Here is a 13,409-nt window from a genome sequence, read left to right on the forward strand (position 1 = left end):
TTTAAAAAAGATCTGACCCAAATGATATATATTGTCAACAAGAGTTTCTCTGCTCCATAAGTTTGTTCTCAAGTCCTCAAAGCTGGGCAGTATAGGTGAAGCTTTTTCATGTGTATCAAATATATGCTATTAAATCTAGTGTAAAGAACAAGGATCTCATTGTCCTGCAGAAAGGAGCATCAAAGTGTGTATTTTTCCTTAATTGCCATGTTGTTTCCATTAAAATAAATGAGGAAAGTTGGAATTTGGTATAGTAAGATGCAGTGTGGGCTGGTAGTGGATGTAAGGACAGGCAACCTTTGTATTTAGCGATCAGTCCTATAGCTGAAGTAACATAAAAGCTCTGTCATTTCTCTGAATTGTCCTTTCCTGTCCTACAATAACTAAATGAGGCAAGGTTTCCACTGAAATTTTAACACCAATGCCATCAGTCTTCAATCTGGTATGTTCCCTCTAAAATCTACTTCCACGCTTTTAAAAAATTCCTTGCCTCTGCATGGACATACCTATTTAATGAAGTGTTTTGGTTGAAGTCATGCTTTTGTTTGATGCAGCTTACACCCAGATAATAGTAGTTACACGCAAATACAGATGTACACCCTTCATGCAAGTGCCCAGAAATGTTATTGCAAAATGGTGGCATCGAACCCTTATTAAGCTGCTCGTCCATGGCCGTGATGATGGCATCTGAGAACTTGCTTATGCTCGCAGAAGAAGCTGCAATGGTTGACTAATTGCTTCTACAATAAGATTTAAAATAGCATGCTGAGTATGTGTGATGCCAGAGGTTTGGGTGATGTTACATATAAAGTTCTGTCTGCTCTTTTGCTTTTTTAATTGTCCCTCTCCCTCACTAGCACTGTCAGCCATACACATTGTATTTCATTTGGTTAGTTTGTGGTCTGTTGGGGTGGTTTGGTTTGGTTTTTTTCCAAATATAGACATACCAGTATTGAGTAGGGGAGCATTTCTAAATGTTTTTGTATTTGGTTTCTCATTTTCTCTCATAAACTGTATACCTAAAGTTCATAGGTTCGAATTTCTTTATTCCTTGCTCATCTTTCTCCAATTCTTCTAGTAGGTAGGTAAGTTTACTCTGGAAGAACAGACATTTACTCTGTCTGGAAGAACACAATCAGGATGAAATACTTCAGTCATTTAACTGCTAACTTCATGCTGCACTGAATTCTAGTGTAAGAGAAAATAAATTAGAAACATCTGTTTTCTTTTTCTCATAACAGAAGAACCAAGAGAGATGTTCTCTTGAAATCAAAGATGGCAAATAGAAGAGCAATAAAAGGAAGGTATTATGTGTGTATTTCACACATATAATTAGTCTCTCGAACGTACTGTCATAGGAAATTATTGAGGCCAAGAACATAACAGAATTTGAAATAAATTTGGGCAGGCATGTGGCTATCATCAATATTCAAAGTCAGCGTTATTAATTACGGTGATTTGGGAGCAATATTAAACTCAGATCCTAGATTTAAGCAAGATACCTTGAGATATTGTACCAGAAGAGCATGGTGGAGGGGTTTTTGGTGCTGGGGGGGAGTTGTTTGTTTCTTCCAATTAAACTGGCCTATAGACTAAAATCTGCTTTAATTCTGAGCATTATGTTAAAATCTTTGTTCAGTCCCAGCTTGCACAAAGAGTGTTTTTCCCTCCTTCCACATACACATGTGCACACCTGTCTTGTATCTCTGGGACCAGAAATCCTCCTCCTATACTGACTTCATCCCTTCACATATCAGGTCATCTCAGAAATTAATTTTATGCACCATGTCTGATCAGGTTGCAAGGGAATGCCTACAGAAATGACCTACAAAGTGAGCAATAGAATCCAAAGACTTATAAATTATTAATACCTACACAGAGCGGAAGCCAGAGTGTTGATTAAACTTGAGTGTGCTATAATGAGTGAAATCGCTATATTTCTGTAAAGGAAGTGATGATGGTAGCAAGCTCTTTACCATGGCTTGCCTTTTTAATAAGTGGCACTTCAGGTTACAGAACTAATTCCACAGAGTGTTAAAATACCAGGAGTGAAGAAGGAAATACGTTAAAAAGCTAGACTATTGTAGTTGACATTTATGACTGCAAATCTCAGCAGGACTTTAAACTACACAGTTTCTACATGTTGGGGCTAAGGAGGAGATTAAAAAAAAACAAAACAACCAAACCCCTTAAAAAAAAAAACAAAACCAAACCCACATAACAGAAAAACCCAACACAAACCCACATCTGTCGATTCAGAGAGAAAAGAAAAAGGTTGTTGAGCAAAAACTAATTGAAAGAAAAAATATAAATACCTAGGCTTTAGTCAAAATATTCCTGGCCTCCAAATTCTCATATTGGGAGCGTAGGAAAGGTAACTTCAATAAATCATGTGGCTTTAAACAAAAGAACCTTAAAATTTCTCCTGTAGCGTAGTTCAGTTCTCTGTAAAGCTCTGTGCTTTCCTTATAAGGTCTGCTCTTCTGTAATTATCTATAAACTACTGTCAGTTTAATGACAGAAACAAAGCTTGTTTCTTGTTTTAAAGATGTTGAGCAGCAGCATTGATCGACAACAAACTTTTAGACTTTATTCTTGCATAAAAATACAGTATTTTGTCTTTTCATGGGATGCAGGTGCAACAAGGATGCTTTCAAAAGTGTTCTTGGCTGACAGTAGAAACTAGGAATGCCATAATTCCTGACTGGGCTAACTGTGATGAAGCAACCTCCCAGTCTAAGTGCTCTGCAGTGATCTGGCTTTTGCAGTTGTTGCTGGTTTTGTTGGAGGGGTTTTGCTGGTTTCCCAAGAGATTTCTGTGTCCTGCATTGCATATGAATTAGTTCTGTTGAACTTGGTGGAATTTTGTCATTAACTTCAGCTAGTCCAGACTGATAGAGATGTACTTGCTTTTAGAAGCATACAAATGTATGTTTACAGGATAGACCTTTAACAATGAGTGGTTTGCTACAAACTTTGAAGTAGGGAAAGAAACTTACTCTTTACTGGCCTTGCACTCACTAGGGGCATTATCACCTATGGTGATAAGTTTTCCCATTTAAAAAAAAGGATTGTGTGAATGAGAAAAAGGCTTAATTCATAATACATATGCCTAATACATACAAAGTAATGGCTCATCTATCAGCTTCTGTGGAATGCTGTCCATTTTATCTAAAAGAGTGTATTGGAGAAGTAAACAGATTTTGGAGAGGAGAGATGGAACTTATTTAAAAAAGGAGCTGGAGGACTTGTCATGTGAAGACACAGGGATTGTTTCCTTAAAAATAAACCCTGAAAAACCAAACCAACAAATGTGGCATTTACAGAATCACAGAATATGCTGAGTTGGAAGGGACCTACAAGGATCATCAAATCCAACTGCTGGCCCTCCAAAGTCCTATCCTCAGGGGCTGACACCATGTGTCCAACAGTATTGTCCAAACACTTCTATCAGGCTTGGTGCTGTGACTCCTTCCCTAGGGAGCCTGAGCCTTTTCCTCATTTTTTTAACCTCGAGAGAAAATAGAGAGGAAAGGTTTTTTTTCCTTTTCTAAGACAAGAACAAAGGCATATGGAATGAGATTAAAAGGTAGTGAAATTTAATTTGTTCACTTTTTACAGAACAAAATGGGGTACAGGGGTTCCATGCTGTATTACATTACTGAAAGCAGGAATTAAGCAAACCTGAAGAAGTCTTAGGCTCCTATGGAGGGCAAAATCAGACAGAATTACTGCAGCTGATTCACAATACTGATTTCAGAAGGAAAACATGGATGCCTGGTGTTGAGGCTCAAGCAGTAACCACTGAAGGTGTTGTTATGGTAGAGGAAAACAGAAAACTTGGCAGAAACCTGGTGATGCCCTTCTCTGACCCTTATGACACTGAAAGCCAGTGAGATATGAGGTGTTAAACTAGGTGGATTCAGATCAGATCCAGGCTGGTAGATCTGTATTCCATTTGATAAGCTAGTAGATAAAATTTGCACTTGACCTGTGATCAAAATCTTTGGAGTAATACTATCTCTAGTATACTAATGTGTGAACTGAACTTTATTTTAACATTGTTCTATAGGAGAAAAATGTGTTTAGAGAAAAGAATCTTTGTAAGTTATTGTAAAAAGGTCTGTGCTGTGTGAAACACACTCATATATATATATGTGTGTGTGTGTGTGTGTATATAACAAAATCACTATTAAGAGTGATTTCTAAAAGTATTTTCTGTTATATTTTTGTCAGATTAGTATGTCTTAGAGAATTGAGTCTTAAAGCACAAAACAGGGACTCACATTGGTATTTCACTTCAGTACTTAAGGTTGACTTTACCTGATCAGATTTCAAGTTTGTAGTATCATTAACTCCTGGCTTGAAAGTTGCATGTGTTTTGTGTATATTTATGTAATTATGTAATAATTACATAAATAATATATGTATTAATTATGTAATTAAAAAAACATAGTAATATTGGTTAGTTTGCTAATCTGTGAATGATACTGTCATTGGGATGATTTTTTGTGAGTGATGTGTTCTACTCTTCTGATGCTTGCAAACTCAGCAGAAGAGTGTTAGTTTCAGCTATTTTGCCTTAATTGGAAAAAATTTGGTTCATCATAATTTGTAACTACATTTGATTAAAAACCAAATATATATTTTTTTTTTTTTAATAATGGGTTAAGTCACTTTTAATGATGGGAGTGTCAGCTGCCTTTGGAAATTGTTTATTCTCACAAATTTGTTACAAAGGCGGTTTGTGTGTACTCTAAGAGTTTTATTTACTGGCCTTTTTGAACTGAGGTCTTGACATAGAAACTTAAATACACTAATACTTGCTTGTTATTTTATCTTGAAAGCTCAGGTGGGGTTGTCTAGACTGGATGAGAAATTTTCCAACACAGTGTAAATATATTTACATTGTAAAAATATTGCTGTTTGAAAATCTTCATTTCATTACAAGAAATACTTTAAATGCCTTTTAGTAAGAAAAATCAAAGTGAATGAATCTGCATTGACTGGAAACAAAACACTTTTCTTTGTGCTTAGAGAGATTTTTCCCTACCTTCATATCTGAAAACCCTGCGATTTGTAGCTAGTGAGAGATTTATTTATCTTATGTTGTTATGTATGGAAAATTGCATCAAGCATGGGTATTAAGGCTGGCAGTTCTTCCAGGTGTTTTGCCATACCACTGTGTGCTATTATGCTGTTTTCATATTTGTGGCTAATTAGAAGCAACGTGTTCAATTTGTGTTCAGAAACTTAATAGTGTAATATTAGGTGCAAACTGCTCATCTATCTCTGTGTCAGTTCTGCAGTTTCCTCGGCATTTATGGAAATGGTTAGAGCATAACAAAAGCAAGGCTCAGCACTCAAAACATACACCTAATCTTGTCACTTTTGCTTCAAATTATAATTTGTTACAATGCTGAGGTTAAAAGGTTAGAAAATGTATGCTGTTCTCTAAGACACTTGCATGTTTCTGTGAGGTGTGCTCTCCTCCTTCTGCCTCTGCAATAGAAAACCACTCGCTAGAACTACTATCATTTCAAGTGTTACCATCATCCAATGAAGAAATATGTATTTTAGACCCTTTTTTGTACATTTGTTAGACTGTACCAGAAGTTTGTGAGGAAAATGTCTTGACTATGAAAGCCTCCATGGCAACATACATGAGGTATTATTTAACGTGAGTGATTTAAGGTAATTAAAGTGTGAGTTTAGCACGATTTGTTTTCTTCGTGGCACCAAAAAGTTTAAATTTCTTTTAAACTAAGGATATCAGTGGTCAATTGAAGAAGCAAATTCCTTAGCCATGTGGGACCAGGACTGATGTTGAAGAGGACACCTGAATTTCTTGTGCTCCCTAGCAATTGCCTGTTCCCTGCCTGCCATTGTTCTCTGTTAGCAGAACTAAACTGCCACACATGGGAACTGTCTTTCAGCTTATTAAATTGTTACTAGGTCATCCCTCTTTGGTGGAAATCAGGGAGAAGACACCAAATGTTGGCTTGTGTGAATGTAACATGTTTTTCATAAAAGGTGTAAGTGACATAATGCCCTAATTTGAAACTATTATTGCTTGTCACTTCATTTCTTCATTGTCATTGATGTTTCCTTATATTTTGACATTTCCAAATAAAAGGTTCACAAAGTAAAGGTATTGGGAAGTTTGAAATTAATCTATGAGGTTTTTTGCATTGCACCGGGAAGTTGCTTTACATCAATTGCCAAATAGGGTTCTGAAGAAAAAAAGATTATTTGTGAAGACTATATATGTTCTTCAAGTTTAGGCATGGAAGTTGGCCACAAAACTGTATACATTGTTTAAGAGCACTGATTTGGCCTCTTGTGGCTCCTAATGAGGGTTAAGTTTAATATTCCTAATACTTAGAAAACAAAAAAATAAACAAAAGTTTGGAAAGTCACTGCAAGAACCTCTTTAGGCTGTCCTTTATGCATGTGAATCTGCTGTACAAAAATCAAAGTTCTATTTTTCTTATTAAATCTCTTGATAGATTTTGGGGTTTGTTTTGAAGGTTTTTCCCTCTAACCAGCTTAGAAATATTTGTATCTACTATAGTAAATGTTGCCTAGCTATTGTGACTGTCTCGTGTTATTAATGGGAACAACTTGCAATGGTATACAAACAATTTTTAGTGGCTGCTGTGTAGTTGGCTGGCAGCTGTGCTATATTACAGTATAGGTAATCTTGTTTTACTTAAAGCAAACTTTCATATTAGATTTCTGTTTCTAGTCTGTGCATGCCAGAGTTTCAAAACTCAAAGGCAGTGTTTTCAAATTACTTTACTTTTCTGCCAGGTAATTTTGATAGTTCAGAACTGTGAAAATCAGGAAAGATTTTTCTCTCTGGGTAGTACAGCATAATTGACAATATTTTGTTGTTGTTTTGAGAAGAGTAACCAAATTTTGAGCTGTTGCTGGCTGTTTTGTGTAGTTTTGCTGTTAGCACCCACAGTGAAAAAGGTTCATTCAAATGCAGTGATCTTCATTTATTTAGTGAGTGGCAATGAAAGGAGGTTTAATGTAGGTAAAGGAGAAGACATCAAGATTAGACTCTTTTTTTCTTTCTATCTTTCATGTATCTTTAAGATATGTCCTTCAAGACATACTGTATTTTGTTCAGCAACATAATATTATCAGTATCATCATTGGCATGCTGATGGGAAGCAATAGAAAGATGTGAAGCCAAGATAATGGGATGTTTCTCTGGTTAAGTGATGTTGACTCTACCTATCCTACATCTAATGGGAAAGGGCCTCTCTTTGTTGATTGGCTGATGGATTGTTCTAATTTGTAACATATTTTTAAGAGCAAGTTGTTGGTAGGTAGATGATGGGACAGGTAAATCAGTTTAGGAGCATGTGGTACAGGAGCAGTTTTTTTTCCCTTAGGTTATGTTCTCTTGAAAACTTAGAAGTTGCATATAGACTAGTAATCTTAAAATACTATTTCATCTGTTCCTAGTACAGACTTTAAGCAGAATTCCTCCATTCAGTGCAAGAGAGATGGTAATGTATCTCTAGTCTGGAAATGTATTGACTCTTCTCTTTCAAATAGCACTTTTCCCCCACATGGAAGTAAGAAAGTTAGTTCAAGGAGGCAGTTGGGTAAAGCCTCAAGAACCTTGTCCTTATTAGTGTGAGGAAGCTCAAGAGTCTTGTTTGCTTTCAATTTTCAGCATAGCAGAGGTATCTTGGCAATTGTTACCTAGCATCTTTAACTTTCTGGGTCTGGTTTTTTTCAAGTTGGTTTGTAGCTGCTGTTGCCCTTTCAGTTTAATTTATTTAGGGCATGTATTTCTTGTTCTATAGAATTATAATGAAATCAATAGAGTAAATGGATGATGAAGTCCAAAATAAACAGCGCACTATGTTAGCTTGGTGCTGGATAGGTAGGCTTATGAAATAGGTGGGATTCTCTGTTTTTTTGGTTTCTTTGATTTGACAGGACAAGCAACTTGTGAAGAGACAGAAGTATCCATATCATGTGGGTTCAAATTTATTACTTTTACAATTGATGTACTATAGAGTTCCTAAATATTTATGATGTACTGAAGAGTTTTATCTGCTTAGTGAGATCACCTGCCGTATTCTCACACTGGTGAGAGCAGGAGAGGAGATGGGCATGATAGACAGAAACACAGATGTAGGCCCCAGTTTGATTCTGGAATGGCAGGTTAATTGTTGTAGATTTCTATTTTCCTTAATGGATAAAGCACAGTATTTAGGAAAGAGTCCTGTTATCATTCAGTGTAGCACCTCTAGAGCTTATGGAGGGGAAGGGGATATTATTGAACTGTTTAGTTGTCAGAGGGGGTAGTTGCCTTTCCGCGTATGAAGAACCTACCATATCCCAGTAAATGCCAGGAGGAAGTAGATTTGCTTTCTTTTCAGGAATATACCACATTTGAGATTAGTAAACAAGAACTTTCATATTTATCAGTAGTATTGATTGTCTTTTATTTGTCTTTAATTATAGGTCTGTCAATTTGATTCTAGGCAACCAGTTTAGGGTATGCTTGCTTTATGCAATCATTAAAGTTATGGAAATCAATAGGTTCACTAGTTATACTTTTACGTCATTTTCCAAAAACCTGACGGAATATGAAGAGGCCCCCTAAAAATGGTGTAGTTGCAGAAATAGTGCATTTGTGAAACTGCCTGGTTTTGCTTACCAACTGTAAATTACACATCTGTGCTATAAATACATAAATAATTTGAAAATTAGGTCTGATGATGTGTAATAATTTCTGTCTCCATGTTGGTAGTTGATAGTCAACAGACAAATGGCAGGAAGGAAACTGATTTAAAAATAACATGAGGTTATGTTGGCAGACCTCCGATTCTACCATCACTTCTTGTCATTTTAAATGAGAAATTGCTTATTGTTAGGTGGGTCAGATTCTGTGTTACTATTTCCCAATTTGTTTTATTGTTTCTTAAACAGATTATTATTTAATGGGACGTGTAAGGTCACATATAAGCTAGGACATTTTAATTAATTTATTTTTTTGTTCACAGCCTCAAACTAAATATATGAGGAGAAAAGAAAAATATTTGCATACAATGAAAATAATTTCACTCATTACTTAGTCTGGCATTTTCTGTATTTCTGTACTGTACATACTAAAGTCTCAGATTTACAGAAATAGCCTTTCTGCAGTTACATATGATACTCAAAATATTTCTACGTGTATGTAGTGGGACAAACTTCCAGTACTTTGCAGTAGAGAAGGCTACAAAGAAGCCACTGGAAAGAAAAACTGAAACCCTTGAGAACTGAGCAGGCTGGATTTATTTTCAGTTTTGGAACCAATGCTAAATTGATTAATTTCTCTTGAACCCTTTTATAAAGAATTGCTCCTAAATTGGAGTGATTATTGTTAAACTAAATAGAGCTGCAGCACACTCCTGAGAACATCATAAGACTCCTCCTGACCTCCCTGAGGTCAAAACTGAGATTTTATTTTGATTCTTTGAAGCCTGGTTTAAAAATCACCAGGTAACTTAGTAGTAACTTCACAGTAATATTTGGTAGAAACTGAAATATTTCATGTGAAAGTCCTAAATTTCCAAGTACTGCATAGCATTTCTGTTCCTATTGTAATAGAAAAAGAATGAGATCTTGGCTGTGGTAACTCTTGGTTGTTGTGTGATCTTACTGCCAAGTATTTTTTATATATATTGGAAAACGTAGTCTTTTTTTTTTATTCCCACAAAGAAATCCCCCTGATCAGTTTTACCTGAAGTCCCATAAATCCCTGCAGTACACCTTATCAGCTCTATTATCAGAGCTATTTAGTTATTTAGTTCCTTTTTGAACCTAGTAAGAAAGTAATTCACTGCACCATTTATCCTCCAGTTTAAGCTTTGTGCAATTGTTCAAACCTTCCTAATTTTACATTAGGCTGATACTTAAGGGAAAAGCTTTCCCAGATGTTAAAACAGAAATTTTGTGCATAAAAATGCAGAGAAGAATGATATTATCTCTAACTCTGTTGGAAATGTGGTGGGATTTGTAAGGCACTTATGCTGTGCAATAATATTGTGACTGCATTTTAAATTGAAGACAGAAAACACAATCCTTTCAATGACTTACAAGAAAAATAATAATATTTATAGCTTTGTACGTGAGAATCGTATCCCTGAACATGAACTAGAAGGAGAATTAAGTTCTATTTTCAAAATTCCATGTTTGGGTTGCTGTAGGAATACTAAGTTCTATCTTTGCTCACTTACCTCTCTACTGCCTTTGCTCCCTTCTTATGTTTTAACTAAAGCTGGCTGCAACTTTTTCTCTTGCTGTCTTTTCCCTCTATCTCTCATTGAGCCTGCAGGAATTTCACCAGATATCAATCCATCATTTTTATGTTAACACAGAGGAGCAGCTTGGGTGTGTGTAATGACACAAAAAAACAAAAAAAAGTGGGCAAAAATTGCTGCTGATTTACGTAGGCACGTGGTAATTCAGTATGTTACCTTTAATTTGCTGCCGTTGCCCAGGAGTGGCTTTCTTGTGTTGTGATTATTCTTTTTCCTTTATTTTCCTTTAATTTCCATTCTTTGACTTAAAAATGAGAGGCATCTCACTTTTAAACTACTTTGCCAAAAAAATAGCAATTAAATGGATGGCCTGGGGTATCCTTTTAATTGCTTCTGTTTTGTCTATTTGGATTTCTTCCTAATAACTGTGTAATGTTTTAATGCTTATTTTATAATTGAAAAACCTTTGTAAATTGTGTACACAGGTCTTTGGATTGTATTGTAGCAGGCTTGGCATAGTGGGGTCGTGCCTGTGAATGGAGTGTCTCGGTACTATAGTAATCAAAATAATAATAATAGATTTTGGTAGCTGATGCATTTGCAGAAGGTGACAATTTATTTCTAAAATTAGAACTGTGCATTAATATTAAGGTTTTGAAGTGATGTTTGGGCCAAAGGATTAGCTGCATTTTGTTTTGTGGGTTTTTACTCTGTCCTTCAACACTTCCATTTTAAGACAGCTTGCTTAAGGATCTGTAGAGCAAAATTTCTCTGAATGGGGGATTTGGTGTTTGTTTTCAGTGGCTAAAATGGATGAGCTGTCCTGCTTCTTTGTAAAGGTGGCACCTACCTTCCTCAGTGATCCAGTATTTCTGGTATGCTTTGCCCATCTCTTCACCAGATTCAGCTTAACAACAGAAGTGAGCAAGTACAGGGGTGAACCCGCCCGGTGGGCTATGAGGAAAGAAAGTTTATTTACCCTGAGGTCAGGAGTGGGGTGAGTTGGTCAGAAAAATCGAGGTGCAGCAGAACTTCATGTGAGAATGATGTGCTGCCTGCCTGGCAGCCAAAACTTCTAATGTGTTTTGGGCTTACCTCTTTGGAGAAGAAAATAGAGGAAAAAAAAAAAAAGGGGGGGGGGAGGGGAAGGGACCTTCTAACAGTCAGCTGTTTCCTAAAGCTGCCTAGTAAGTCCATTACTAAGACACACTTCCAAGTTCAGACATTAACTGTTTCTTACTAGAAAACAAAGCAACAGGAAAAAAAAAAAAATAGATGTTGCTGTCAGTTTGTAATAGTGAAGATTTACTTTGGAGATCATTAGATTCTCTGCCACCTTGAAATTCCCATGTGGTGTTAGTATGTTGTTTGCTTTCTGATTTGAGCTATGTCCCTTGGAAAAGGTCATGTCTGCAGTGTTTTTAGAATTTATGTTTATTTTCCCCAGGTGTGCAACTTCAAAGCAGCTTAGCTACTAGCATCAGGCTCTTCGTGTTTAGGGGGAAATAGCCTCAAAAATAGCACCTAGGGATATGGAGTAGGTGGTGTATGAGTTCATGGGTTTTTTACTTGCAATTTTAACTGATATATATTGTAGGTTTTCATTAGGTGTTATTTCGTTCATCATACCATGGAATCGCCCTTCTTCTCATCATGCTGAGAAGATAGCATGGATAGCAGTCTGTGGCACTTCTAAACTACTCTGCTAAATTAGTTAGCTTTTAAAAGGAATATGTGCTGCTTTGGTGTATCAGGGTATTGACCTAGTGTCTGTAGCATCAACTATTTTGATTTATCACTGCAGTGATCTGCTATTGTGTCTTCTGCATCTCAAAGAATAGAAATGAAACTATTTGCTAGTCTGAATTTTCGCAAAAGGGAGCACTTACATTATCATTTGGTCAACTCCTAGAAAGGACCAGGTGGTTTCTAAATGAACAGCACATTTACATAAACAATGGACTCTTACTGAGTCATTCTCCTGGAAAGTACCATCACTGTGTTCCCAGGAATTTTCATACATTAGCTATAGGTGGTAAACACCAAAAAATCATGCCTTCCCTTGTGGCATAGGCATGTTTTGAGTGATTTGCCCAGGATGCCAGGGCAGAGGAGGAAGCTGAGTTTGTGTGTGCAAAATATCAGGGTGGTTATGTATTACAGACCTGTGGTGGAGGTTGTATCTGGCAGGCTTAATACAAAAAAGCCACAGGGTGGATGTTCTTGCAGACTGTGTCATTTCAGCTTTTTCCATTTGTGAAAGGGGGTGTGTGTGGGGAGGGGGGGGTGTATTGTGTGTGTGTCTTCTCCATGAAGACTGAACCTCTGAGACAGAGTCTGTGTTAACAGTTGCTCGGTACTACAAGGCATCTGCAGCTAATTTGCCTAGGCATAGTTCTGCTCCCCAGCCTCTGCTCCGGGCATTTCTAATTTACCTGTTGGATTTTTAAGTTGGGAAAGAATATGGCTCCTGCCAGCAAAGAGAGGCAGAGCAAGATCAGGTTTTTCCAAAGCAGCACAATGCTAGTTAGGACTTGGCCCGTGCAGGACTTTGAGCTTTGTCTCACTTGTGCTGACACTTTCTCTCTGCCTTGTGTTTACCAAGAGGTAATGCCTTGCATTTTCCTGCTTCTAGACTTGGAAAATTAAATACTCATTGAACAATACCTTGGCTCTGGGAGGTTTCCCAAAGAGTGTTTCTGACATAACATCAGTCTGGGGATAAGCTAGCATCATTGGGAACAATCGGGATCAGTTGTTACAGTGAATGCAGTGCATCTTCACTGAATATATCACTGTTTTTCCAAGAGAGATCTCAGTTGCACTGCAGTGTAACACATGCTGCTTGATAGGATAATAATGGGTTGGGATCTTTTCAGTTTTCTTTTGGAGTCATTTTTCACTCTGAATTGCTGGTCTTTTATTCATTTCTTCCTTTGGAAGTGAAGAGGTTGTGGGCTGCTGAGTTAATACAGAAAGTTATTGCTCACATACTCTCTTCTTGGAGCGGAAACAATTTCTATTTAATTGGTTAAAATTGTCTTTCTAGTGGTCATATGTTGGACAGCTTTAAAATGTTGTATTAGTAGATCTAGACACTTCATTTGAGCAGTGGTGACACATATCAGGCAA

General features: G+C 36.7%; 1 protein-coding gene across 7 annotated transcripts in view; it reads left to right on the top strand.

Moving 5' to 3' along the window:
• The window catches only part of LOC110474598 (ubiquitin-conjugating enzyme E2 E1), a 45,286-nt gene that overhangs the window by 20,299 nt on the left and 11,578 nt on the right, over positions 1 to 13,409 (top strand). The window lies entirely within an intron of this gene.

Source organism: Lonchura striata, chromosome 2, assembly GCF_050655825.1.
Source record: "Lonchura striata isolate lonStrDom1 chromosome 2, ASM5065582v1, whole genome shotgun sequence".
NCBI classification, from domain to species: Eukaryota; Metazoa; Chordata; class Aves; order Passeriformes; family Estrildidae; genus Lonchura; species Lonchura striata.